Here is a 12,370-nt window from a genome sequence, read left to right on the forward strand (position 1 = left end):
TTTTCTTTAAAAAAAAATATTTACCTTGACACTGGGCTGGGGTATTTTGAATTTTAATGTCTGAATGTGTTATTGTCCAGTGTCAGCCATGATAGCGGTTTTAAAAATTAACAATTTGAGCTTAATTTCTTATGCTTATTCCTGGAATGGATTATTATCTTGCACTGTAGGCCTGCTTCCATATGGAATTATGAATAGATTAAGTATTCTGAATTAAATAATTAAATACAGTATATAATGTCCTGTGTGTTCAGCTGTGAGGAAAGCATTGGTAAGCTTTCAGATTTCAAACTGGACATCCCTTTTGGGAATAATCAAACAAGGTAAAACCTTTCAAAACCTCTATTAAAACAGATCATATTCGTGATGGCACAATTTATTTCAGGACTGACGCTGGGTTGGCCCTCTCTGTGAGGAGTTTGAGTGCTCTGGCTTCCTCCTGCAGACTAGAAGCATGCAAGTTAGTTGAATTGGTGTCTATTAATTGCCGTAGGTGTGAGTGCGAGTGTCTGATTGACTGGCGACCAGTCCAGGGTTGTACCCCACCACTCGCCTCGTGTCAGCTGGGATTGGCTCCAGCTCCCCATGGCTCTCATGAATTATTCACAACTATCTGATCATGAAAATAATTGTCAGTTTCAGCGTGACTGTATTTTTTACATCACGTGCCGTAGATTTACATCGCTCTGTCTACAATGAGCAAAACAAAATAAAAATAAAAAACTGAACATAAAAACAGGTTTCTGATTTCAGTGTCACCTTCCACATTTATGGCTCTGCTTGACCGTTTGACATGAATGCACACCCCCATCAACACTCTGGAACAGGCACACACATGCCCTGTTGGATTTCGAATCCTTGCAGCCGTCATATCCATCTTTTCAAACATTGTCCAGACAGGAGAAAAACTTTGGCCATCAGCTCTCCTCTCTGAACCTGTCCATCACTGTCACTCTGGATCAGTGGTGCAGAACTCATCCTTCCACTCCCGCTGCTTCCCGCTGGACTGGACTTGCTCAGTCTAGCCCCTCATATCTCTGTCAGGAGTCCCACATGACAGCCTGCTACTGCAGTTGATTCCAGTTTGCTGGCGCTGCTATGGGCCAATGCAGGCAATCTGTGCTCTGGCAGTGGGTGGTCGTGTGGTATGGGAAAGCTTTGATAGGTATGATGATTGAGTTATTCAGATGGGCATCTTCACCCCCCCCCCCCCTCCAAGCATTATCATATGCATGAATACGCAGCATGTTGGAGTGGCAATCCATGACTTTGACGTGCTCAAATCCAATATTACAGGCAGCGACACACACACACACACACACACACACACACACACACACACACACACACACACACACACACACACACACACAATGTCTCAACTTCCCGTCCAGACTGGATGTCACATTACTCCTGTGTCTCTCTGTATGAGCAGGGGCCTTTTCTGTCTCTCTCCGCACCACATGTGTGAATTCTATCATAATGGTTGGGGTTTCTAGAGAACTCTGGATCTTTCAAACAAACCACAACAGGCAGTAAACTGAGCTTTTCAACCTCCCACAGAGACAGGGACAGTTGGTGGAGAAGTGAGAGTGTGGACTGGAATTTAATTAAAGCCTTAAAGCCCTCAGAGTCGAATATGAGAGAGAGGGATGAGACATAAATCTAAAGGGGTGCCTTTGTTTGTACGGTGGCTACAACAAGAAAATCATTCAAAACCCACAGTGGAGACTCTGAAGTTGGTGGAACAGCCATTCAAAGTTTGACGGATGAACAACTGGGCTTTCAGGAAGTTCACTCACTCTTTCATCCCAGCTTTCTTTAATTAAAGTGTCCGCTCTGGTTCTATTATGGAAAGCCATGCTTCAAGAGCAGAGTGGCAGCAACAAAGACCCATATAGACTTGATTACTCTCAATCGATACGCCCTCGCTGGCCAATTCATTAGGTACACTTGAGTTGCACTGAGAAGTTTTCGAAATATTTTTCAACTCCAGTTCATGTGAATAGGCAGGAACACCTCTCAGTATAACCCAGAACAGTTCAAAAGCACCACAAATTACAGCCTCCAAAATGACTCCCAAAGGGTGGCCCGCAGCCCCCTTGTGGGCTGTTATGGTGTTGCAGGTGGGCCTTTAGAGATCATTTACAAGAAATTAGAGGGCACGTGGAGAAGGCATACCTCCACCAAGGCACCCTCAGCCAAACCCGACGTAGAAAAAAGGGATTTTTTTTTCTATGTTAAATGGATCTTCCCCAAAGCGTAATGGGTTCTACCTTGGCTTGTGCTGCACCCCGCCACCACATTTGGTGAAAATCAGCCACATAGTTTTTACATTAGACAGCAAAGATCGCATTACCTCCGTGGTAGGGGCAATAAATTACAGGCCATAATTTTCAATTATTAAAAATCTATGTTGATTTTGGTTTGGATGTTATAAATTCTGATGATAATGTGTTATTATTCGGTGTCAAACAGCCAAGTTACAGACTTAAATACTAACTATTTGCAATTAATATCTCATGTTTGATCCGTTACACATTGATATCCAAATTAATTATTAATCTTCACTGTGCTCCCATAAGTCCACATTCACTTTGAGTTAAATAAACACAGAATACTTCATCTTAAGTGTTTGATCAGAGTTGTGATTAAAGCTTCCTAACAAATTGTCTGACCTAGTCATGGGAATTTGGCAAAGACACTGATTTCTGTTTAATGCATTTTAAAAATGTAATGGGATTCACTGGTTAACTTCTAAAATGGTTTACTAAATATCAGCGCCTTGCAGCACATTACCTGGGGAGCTGAAAGTCATGGCTAAAATCCGTCTGTCTTTTTCCACATTGCTGACCATGAACGCAATTCCCCTGTGTCTAAGTGACGGAACATGGATGTACAGTTACAAGGGAACCTATGGCCTTATGATTGGATTCAAAGCTGCTTTGGCCGAAACATCAAGGGAATTTTCTGGGCTGCAGATTGGCCAGACTGGCGGCACAGCTTAGAATCTGCAGAGTGAGTTAAGAGTCACAGGCCTGCTCCCAATCCATTGTATTTCAGCCAGGGTGGGGCACCGAGGATGAAAACCAGATTGGGTGCTCCATATACAGCAGGGAGAATAATGCTTTCTGCTTCTCTCTGCTTCACATTCATAGCAAAGACACTGTGAGCTCCACAGGAAGTGTTGTTTTAGGGACCTGACTGGACTCTGCTCTGATAGGTGTGACAGCGAACATTCACAATGCTGTGGTTTGCAGAGTAGAGAGAAAATCTGGCTTGTGGGTTTGTAAGAGGCTGTCAGGGGGTGGGGCACCCACTAGTGCAGAAATCCAGATGTAGGTCAGCGCCAAAAAATTCCAAAATCCTGATGTTCTGGCCAAGAGGGAGGCTACAAAACCTTCTCCATGTAAATAACGTCAGCAAATCACCCCCCACAATCCCATCCATAAAGAAACTGGAGACATTTAAGCTGAGACAGCCATGAGAATGCAAACCGCATGTCTTCTTCTGTTAACGTTTCTTAAATCACCTCAGCCTGCTTAAAACAAAATATCAGGGTGCAATTTGACAAGGGTAAGTCAGGCAATGGACACGGGGGTATGACGTTAATAGAGCTTTCAGAGAGAAGAAGTTGGGGTATCCCACATGTCAGCCATGATTGTTTTTGGCATCAATACCAATCTAATAAACCTTTTCAAATTGAGTGTATGCCCAGCAAATTGTTACAAAATACAGCAGTCATTGTATTTGACTAGACAACATCTTCAGATATCTATTGGCAGCGGTGAATAGTCCTGTCCTGAACCTTCATGTAGTTCTTTGCTGTTATAACTGACACAATTCCAGGTCTAGACAGAAAGGTCTGAGTCCTCGGCATTGGAAATAAAAGAATGTGTCTGGTGTGTGAAGCATACACGACAGAAAAGCTTCATGGAGGCTCTGTGGCTTAAGCAGGCATGTAAAATGTCTGTGCCCACAAAAAAGAAAAAGGGATTCTACATGCAAAGCGGAAAAAAAAGAGTAAGTACCGCCAACTTTATGTTTCTTTTTCTGACACATGGAATCTCTTTCAACAAGTGTGATGACATTTTCCCAGGAGCTGTGAGGTGTTATCCACCATATGTTGCAGTCTCTCATAGAGATGCTTCAACAGCTTTCAAGGATCTTGATGAAAAGTGACTGATGGCGGTAAGAAAAATGAAAATATCAAATCCAGCAAAATGACCCGCATAAATGTTTATGTCGCAGTGTGTACTTAATGGTGACTCTGGACCGCCACCTTCAAGCTTGACATTTTCTCTCCATAAATCAGCAATGTGACATCTGGAGTTAATGCAGCCCCCCAAAAAAAAAAAAAAAAAAAAAAGCACTGTTCAAACTGAAAAAATGATTTTATCTTCCTATCTGCGTCTGCTCTCCGGGAGAATAGTGCAAAAACGTATTCACGTCACTCACCATGCCACACGCAATATAAAGTATTTCAAATTAATGCTTTTAAGTCAAAAAATTAACCGCTTTGCCTGAAAAATGTCCAAAAATTCTGAAAAAAAAATGTCACACGTTGCTCTAATTCATCTTGTTTTGTTTATTCAAGAAGCTGAAACCAGAGAATTCTGATTGAATAATCAATTCTATGTTGACAACTGAATCGATCAAGATTAAAGGGTAACAAGATACACTCTTCTGCAGTGATGTAATGTATGTGCTGTTAAATCCAAATGATGAAAAACATATTTTCTCTCTAACCTTGAGTGGTTTGTGGACATGCAGAGATTTTGGGGTCGAAAACAGCTCCAAAGAAAAAATAACACCATGTGAGAAGGTGTAGGGCAAACATGTCTATATATATATATATATATATATATATATATATATATATATATATATGGATTTGTTACTGTTGATGTTAATTGGTATTAATGTCAATTTAAGAAGATTCTGAATGCATGCGTGTGTGTCAGCATGCTGAAGCGAAAGCATTTGGCAACAATATGTCTTTAATAATTATGCAAAATTAAAAAAATAAAACATAAATTGAGAAAAATGCAGAGAGCAGACTATTCACAGTGACAAGGATTCATATTTCCAGACAGAGATATGTTGCTTTGAAATTTTATACATGTAGTTTTTTTTGTTGTTGTTGCTGTTTTGTTTTTTTTTGTGGGGGGGGGGGGGGGTTTCGGCACCACAAACAACATCTCTGTTACGTTAATTGCATGGTGATGGAGAGCAGGAATCTTTTAAATTGTGGCAAGTAAAACCAAAATGTACAAATCGAAATATTTCCAGAGAGAAGTAACAAATATGTCTTTCCAGTCATTTTGGTGAACCAGCCCTTTGAGTATACATGATATTTATATGCAATACCATTCATGTTACAATTGCAGAAAAATGAACATAGGGGTTGAATCACCAGTATACACAAACACCATTTTACAACTCCTTCAGTAAATTATGGTCAGAGAGACTTTTGGTATGTTTGCATAACATTACCACTGTGGGTTTTTTTGTCCTTGATGAAAATGCGCTGTGAATTCAGCTCTAAACAAAGTGTAAATGTCGGCGGTGAACACGTGACATGTATGAACTGTGACATGTCAACATGACTGGTTGTATTTATCCCGGCACAGGTTGTGACTGACCAGCCACACGAGTCTGCTCGACCAGTCACTAAGGTTAATTAACTATCTGGAAACTATTTTAGCTCTGCCAAGTTTGTGTCACTTCAGGTATGTCTCCATGTAATGTCTTCCGCTCTAAGTAGGCCTATAGGTGGCTGGCATGGGCTCAGCGTGCTTTTCCGTCAGGTGGAATTATAATGACAGGAGAGGGAGAATGCAGTAATACGAGTCCTGGCTCCCTGACTGGTGTGTTTTACTGGAAAAATATCAGGACCCTTTTCTCTTTTGCAGTAAGCATGTAATTTTATGTTAGTCTCTTGGTCAGTCCACCACTTTGGTCCCGAATAAAATATTCATCACATTAGACATGCACTAATGATCCCCAGAGGAGGAATTTGGGGATGTCACGACTTTTACTCAAGCCAACATTTGTGATTTATTTTTACAGGATGGACTGCTGATACATTTTAAAACCTGTGATGCATTGACTTTTCATAAGGTTCATTATATCAAAATTTGTATTAGTTGAATACAAATTGTAACCTTTTAAACCTGTAAAAATGATGAATAGTGCGTTTACTCTGCAGATATTATTCTTGGTTGTTTCTACTGATGTATCCCTCCATCCATCCATCCATCCATCCATCCATCCATCCATCTTCTATGCTGCTTATCCGTTAAGGGTCGCAAGGGGGCAGGAGTCTATCCCAGCTGACATCGGGTGAGAGGCGGTTCACCCTGGACAGGTCACAAGTCTGTAGCAGGGCCATCAGGAGCAATTAGGGGTTCAGGATCTTGCTCAAGGATACTTGGACATGGTCACCGGGGGAAGAGAGGATGGAACCAGCAACCTTTTGGTTGCTAGACAGCCACTCTACCTCTAAGCCATGCCGCCTGTTCTACTGATGTATGCATTCCAAAATGGTGGCAGTTATGTTGAAAAAGCGGAAAAGTTCCCCCTTCTTTGGTCCGTCAACAGCTTTAACATCATTACATAAATGAAACTTGCGTCAGGGATTCAGTATTCAAATGATTTCTATAAGTTGCCTTATTGACAGCTGGATAAAAATTTGCGTTCGCAAAAATTAAATAAATGAAAAATAAAAAACAACATGACAACAAAAAAAATTACAAAAGTAAGTGTATTAATGAGTGTGACCTGAATTAATAACGGAAAGACTTATTCAAGCTCAGAAAAAGTACATTTCTCATCTTTCACCAGAAATTCTGCCCTGACGACTGTCGTCAAACATTCTCGGAGCAAAACCCTCCCACTTACCTAACAGGATATTCTGAATTTGACAGGTGCTCCGTGTGTTCTTCTGTCACCTCAGAGGCTGGAAATTTCCCACTTCCCAGATACTCCTGAACACACTCTCTCAGTAGGCCTGCACAAACAGATCTGCAAGAATAACTCAAGTAAGCATATTTCAATGAAACATTCAGCACGTGCGCCAAGTCATATGTGCGAATTTAATTTAATTTGTGGGTGTTGTGAGCGAAACACCACTTTGTAAAGAAGAAATCACAAGAATAATTATTGTAGCTTGTACAATAAACAAAAGATCAGATGTATTAAACATCTTTTTTGTGTGTCTAAATTCATACCTCGGCCCTATTTGTTTGATCCATTTGCATAATCAAATTTTCTATGAAACACAGCTGTCACCTTGTTGCATTGCTTGTACCTGAGAAGTGTTGATGTTATCTCCTCTGTCGAGACTCCGATAATGCAGCGCAATTCATTGGGGGACATCAAAGCCTCTGTTTCTTTATGTAAAACAGCAAAAGGCTCTCACAGCTTCGTATCTGCAACTCAGTCAATTGCCTCTTTGGAATGGATCTGGGATTTCTGCAACAACAAAATGTATGAAAGTGTCATATTGTCAAATGTATCAGCAGATAAAGCAGTGCTCTGCAAACATGAATTTAGCATACATTAAATGAGTTGAGAGAAAGAGAAATGCATTAAAATCTCAATGTGAGAAAAGGGTTGTGATGTGTAACCTGTCATCTTATCTCTGTCGAGTGTGCTGCTGTGCAGTGAAACAGCAATTATTATATTCGCGTTGGCGGGAAATTATTAATAACTAATCACGCATTTCATCTATAACAAAAAAGGCTACATTTTATTGTATTCTTGATGTCATCTTGTGAATTATTCCTTTTGGTTAAATGGAGGAATCGTTAAAGAAACAGCCTGTATTTAAAGTAGGTGTTCTTTTTCTTGGTGTTTTTTTTTTTTTCTTCATGTTCATGCTAACATCCAGAAATAACCAAGACCGCAGCTAGATTACAACCTAGGAGAGAGCACTATTTTGCCTTGCTTTCTGTGAAATAATTCATAATTCAACATTCAAGTGCAAGTGTGTGAGGGGGCAGATATAAATTCTGGTACATGGGTGGAACTGGATTATTGCCAACAACTTCAAATTGAAGACTATTTTTTGCGTTGTTCACAGTGAGTGATTGCTGAGTGTGAGGCATTAGTTATGCTGACTGGGGAGCCATAAATAATATTTTACTGTGGCGAAGATGTGTGTGTGTGTGTGTGTCTGTTAGCATGACATCTGGGTTTTAATTCTCAGAGAAAAATCTCATATCTGCATGATCCTACTAACGTAAGCCATCTGAAGAGAATACAGATGAGAGATAGTCCGCCTTTTCTCCCAGCAGCGCCTTCAACAACAGTGCACGGCAACACACACAGTGACCTTGGCTGATTAAACATTCCTCTGCTGAGGATCCTGCCTTCACTGTCTCTTTAGTGTGTATGCACTGAGCACCTACAAAGGTGCTGGAGTGTGAAAAGGGATTTGAAATGAAAAATTCTAATAGTGAAGTGGCTCAGATGGTTACTGTAGGAGCCTGTTTGTAGATTGATATGTATGCATATGATGCTGGGAATATGCTTGCGTGTTTGCCGATCAATACGATTTCATTGCACGAGGCCTGTGGGATTTATTATCATCACTCATTTTAATGAGCTAGCAAGTGATAGGGCAACAAGATCACTAAGAGTAATGTTCCACCGGGAGAGCGCAAAGACCGCCACCAGATGGTTTGGTCGGGAATGATCAGAATACCAAACAGGCTTTACAAACAGAATACATGCAGGGTTAGGTAGCATATTTTTTGCCATGTTTACAGACTTGAAAGAGCTTATTAGGGGGTTTGAACAAAAAAGGAAAAGCAAAGCTGTGGCACTCTGCTATCATAGGCAGCACATCATGATTTATTTGCACTATGAGTGAATAAATCTTTCACAAAATTGCCACAGTGGACTAATATCTTCAGGAGAATACTGGTGTTTAGAGATCTCTGTTGTGGGCATGCCAAATCATAACATTTCGCATTGCAGTGAAATGGGCTAGACTGATCTCTGGTTTAATTTCATAGTAAATCGTTGGCCTTTGAAGCCTACAGTTACCACATGTGGCAATGGAAATGGTCTATTTAATACCTGTTACATTGTCACTACACCCACCAGTCCTTCAGCAGCCTCAAGCCCTCTGTGAGATTGGAGAAGAACAAAGGGAATATGAATTAAGTGTGTAACTGTGCTGGCCCCTGGCATACGTCTGAGTTCAGCAGTGCTTTATGAGTCTTTCATCTGATTCCACTCTCATGATTCTTGGTCTTAATTACAAAGGTAGCAGGCAGACCTTGGCTACAAAAAGATGTTGAACATAAGAGGCAGTGCTATCAGGAGACCAAAATTAAAAATGAGCTGAGCAGAGAATACCTCTCTCACATTCAAAAAGGAAAAGTTGGAGTCAAACTGAATGCTAAAAGATCAGAAAGTACTCCTGGAATCTGTAATGTCTCCAGGAGTCTGTGAGAAGTCTGCCCTGACTTAGCTCTGATTTCTATTAAGCAACTCATCCCCTGCTGCACACTGGTACCCACACAGCCATAACCGTCTCTCATGTCCAAGGGACAATTTAGAGAAAAATATAACAACATGGAGTGGAGTTTAGGCCCAGACACAGTCACTTTATATTAAAGCAGACACAGTACATGAACTGCAAGTTTGCAATGGCTAAATATTTAGAGCAGAGGCAGCAGTCGTTTCATTTGCTTGAAACACACAACACACTGCCTTCTGTGTTGATGCCAAAAAGCCATTTATTCAACACTCAGAAATCTAAGCACTGGAAAAGTAGAACAATACAAAATTTGACAAGTGAGCTGCCAGAAGTGTAGAATCTCTTTTAATTAAAATCCCACTGCAGTTAAGATAAAAACCGAGCACCAGCTGGATGACAGGCGAACTTATGAACTGCAGAAAATAAATAGAGTTAAGGTTAAAGTGGCGATAATCAATATTTGTCTGAAATGACAATGTATAGCGTCAGAGGCGGAGCTCCTTAAGATGAATCTTCAGAGAATTATCACCCGACAGAGCTTCAAGAGGAGTGTCAGCTCATTATTATGCTGTCCGGCTGTTCTGGGTCAGGTTTTGTCATATTTTTGGCCGTACCAGGCAGTTGTTTTTGGAGGAAAATCTTTGAAATCTAATCTTAAATTTTGTCGAGAGGTGTTAAAAACCAAAAGCAGAGCTAAAAGAGAGGGATTATTGGACTTATTTCATATAACAGGGTGGACAGAAAATAATGATGTTGCTCTGTATGGATTGAACATGTCAGTAAGCAACTATTTGCTGAAAACTTTGCCATTTTAACTTCAGTAACGCATTTAGAACTTGTTTCCAGCTCTGCATGTGGCCCAAGAATCGAATATGGCTGCAGTGAAAAGATTAAGATTAATTTAAAGAGGTGCTCCAACATTAAAAAAAACCAAACAGGTTTATTTGTTTTGAGGTTTATGAAGTAGTTTCAGTTATGTACCCGATCCTAAAACAGTAACGTCCCAAAATTTTGAATTTCAAAGTGAATGTGATACACAACCCTACTTCTTTTAATACAGGTAAAGACAGTTACACGACCAAGTCCATACGTTGTGCTAAGCTAATTAGCGATCAGCTGGTCTCTTTTGGTCCCTGATGCACACACAAAGAAGAGAAGGGTATCAATCTTCTTGTCTGGCTCTGGAGAGGATGGCAATTGAGCATGTATCCTAAAATGTTGGTATGTTTCTAGAAAGAGACAAATATCTTAACGTTTTCAATTTGACTCTCTGGTCCCTCAAGGCAACAAATGAGCAACTCAACCTGTATATCTGTCTAATTGTACTCCTGTAATCCTGTTATCACCACAAAGAGCTGTTTGCTCGCTTTTATCCACACTGATAAGTCGTTTTCAAGGACATAAAGGACAGAACAATACTGCTATGAGTCACCAGGACTAAGAGGTCTTTTCAAATCAAGCGAGAGCACAACCAAAAAGAACAAAAGGGGGACAGCAAAATAAACATCAGACTGATGAAACGCCATCAAGATGAGAGTCCTCCCTCATCATGCTCATCCCAGCTCTCACAGACATTACAGGCTCTCCAAATGCTGCTGTCTGTGGGATTGACAAGCTGCGCCAGGCTGGGCGTTTGATCTCAGCCATAATGATTTCGATGCTACTAATTGACACAGGTTTGTCCCCTACTGCTTCAGGTCCAGGGGAAACATTTGATCCATTCTCCCAAAAGTAAGCCTGTCCCTGGGAGGTGTTTCTGTCTGCCTGTCACCTTCATCCCGAGGCAAAATCAAACATCTAAAGACAGCAGTCTGCCGTTTTTCATGTGTTCTAGGCATCCGCTGTTTACTGCTTCATGTCAGCCCAATATGAAAATGAACTTGCAGAGATTTGTTTGAGACACTTAATCTATTTTAGTTAATCTATTTCAGCAAATATTCATGAATCGCTGAGTTACAACATCTGTTGTGGCAATATAACGAAAAGCATAGATTGCTTCAAAGTGTATTCCAGGTGGTGCCTTCGAAGTGCAGCTCCAAACCTTAGAAACAAAACATAAAAATATCTCTGCCATTTATCTCAGTAAGATCAAGTCATGGGTGCTTTTGTCTGCTCGCTGCTCCTAAATAGTTTGATGGATTTTAGCCAAAATCTGTCATTGAAATTCTCTGGAAGTCTTTTTAGACTGATAATGTACATATGGACACATCAATGTAGTTGAAAATGAAGACCAGGCACCAGAAGAATGAATTAAAGCTTTTACAAGCAGCACAGATGAATACAATATAAATATCAATAGAGCAAATATTATACAGGTTTAGCTGGCAGGGGTTTGAATGCAGTTAAGGTTGAAAACCTTTATTTAAACCCATTTAAAAATAAAAACCTAAGAGTTTGACAGCTTCATACAAAAGATAGGGCCTTCAGGTCTAAGCTTGATTACATAGTAAAAACTACGAAGCTCCAATAAAGCCCTGACCTCAGCCGAGGCAAACTTTCAGGCCTCGGAACTCTTCCGCTCAAGTCCTACTAAAAGTTGAGGGCAGTGATGAGTAAGTCCTTTATGTGGAGCTAGAAAACATCCACTTGCTGTTGGTATTTCTGTGTGTTGCTGTACATCAGGTATTACGCTAAAACAACACAGTTTGAGATGGATCTGGTTGATCCACGAGGAGGAATACATAAAAATGTAAAAACAAACAAACGAAAACATTTCCTGTTGCAGACGGGAGATTTATCTGCTCCAAAATTTGACGGTTTCTCTTTTGACCAATACTCCAACCTTTTTCCGTGTTTGGTTAAAAACACAGCTACATGGTTTTGTGTAATCTTGCAGACAGAAAGACAGAGACACAGAAAACGAGACACACAGGAAGA

General features: G+C 40.5%; 1 long non-coding RNA gene across 2 annotated transcripts in view; it reads right to left on the reverse strand.

The window, feature by feature from the left end:
- Positions 1-12,370, reverse strand: part of LOC147261766 (uncharacterized) — a 40,130-nt gene that overhangs the window by 15,231 nt on the left and 12,529 nt on the right. For both annotated transcript variants that reach the window (XR_015115852.1, XR_015115851.1), the window contains 2 exons: positions 7,313-7,476; positions 6,904-7,026 (listed from right to left, as the gene is read on the reverse strand). This is a non-coding gene — a long non-coding RNA (uncharacterized LOC147261766). The remainder of the gene's footprint in view (positions 1-6,903; positions 7,027-7,312; positions 7,477-12,370) is intronic.

Source organism: Aulostomus chinensis, chromosome 5 (genome assembly GCF_037954235.1).
Source record: "Aulostomus chinensis isolate RoL2024-O1b breed Wild chromosome 5, RoL_Achi_v1.0, whole genome shotgun sequence".
NCBI lineage: Eukaryota > Metazoa > Chordata > Actinopteri > Syngnathiformes > Aulostomidae > Aulostomus > Aulostomus chinensis.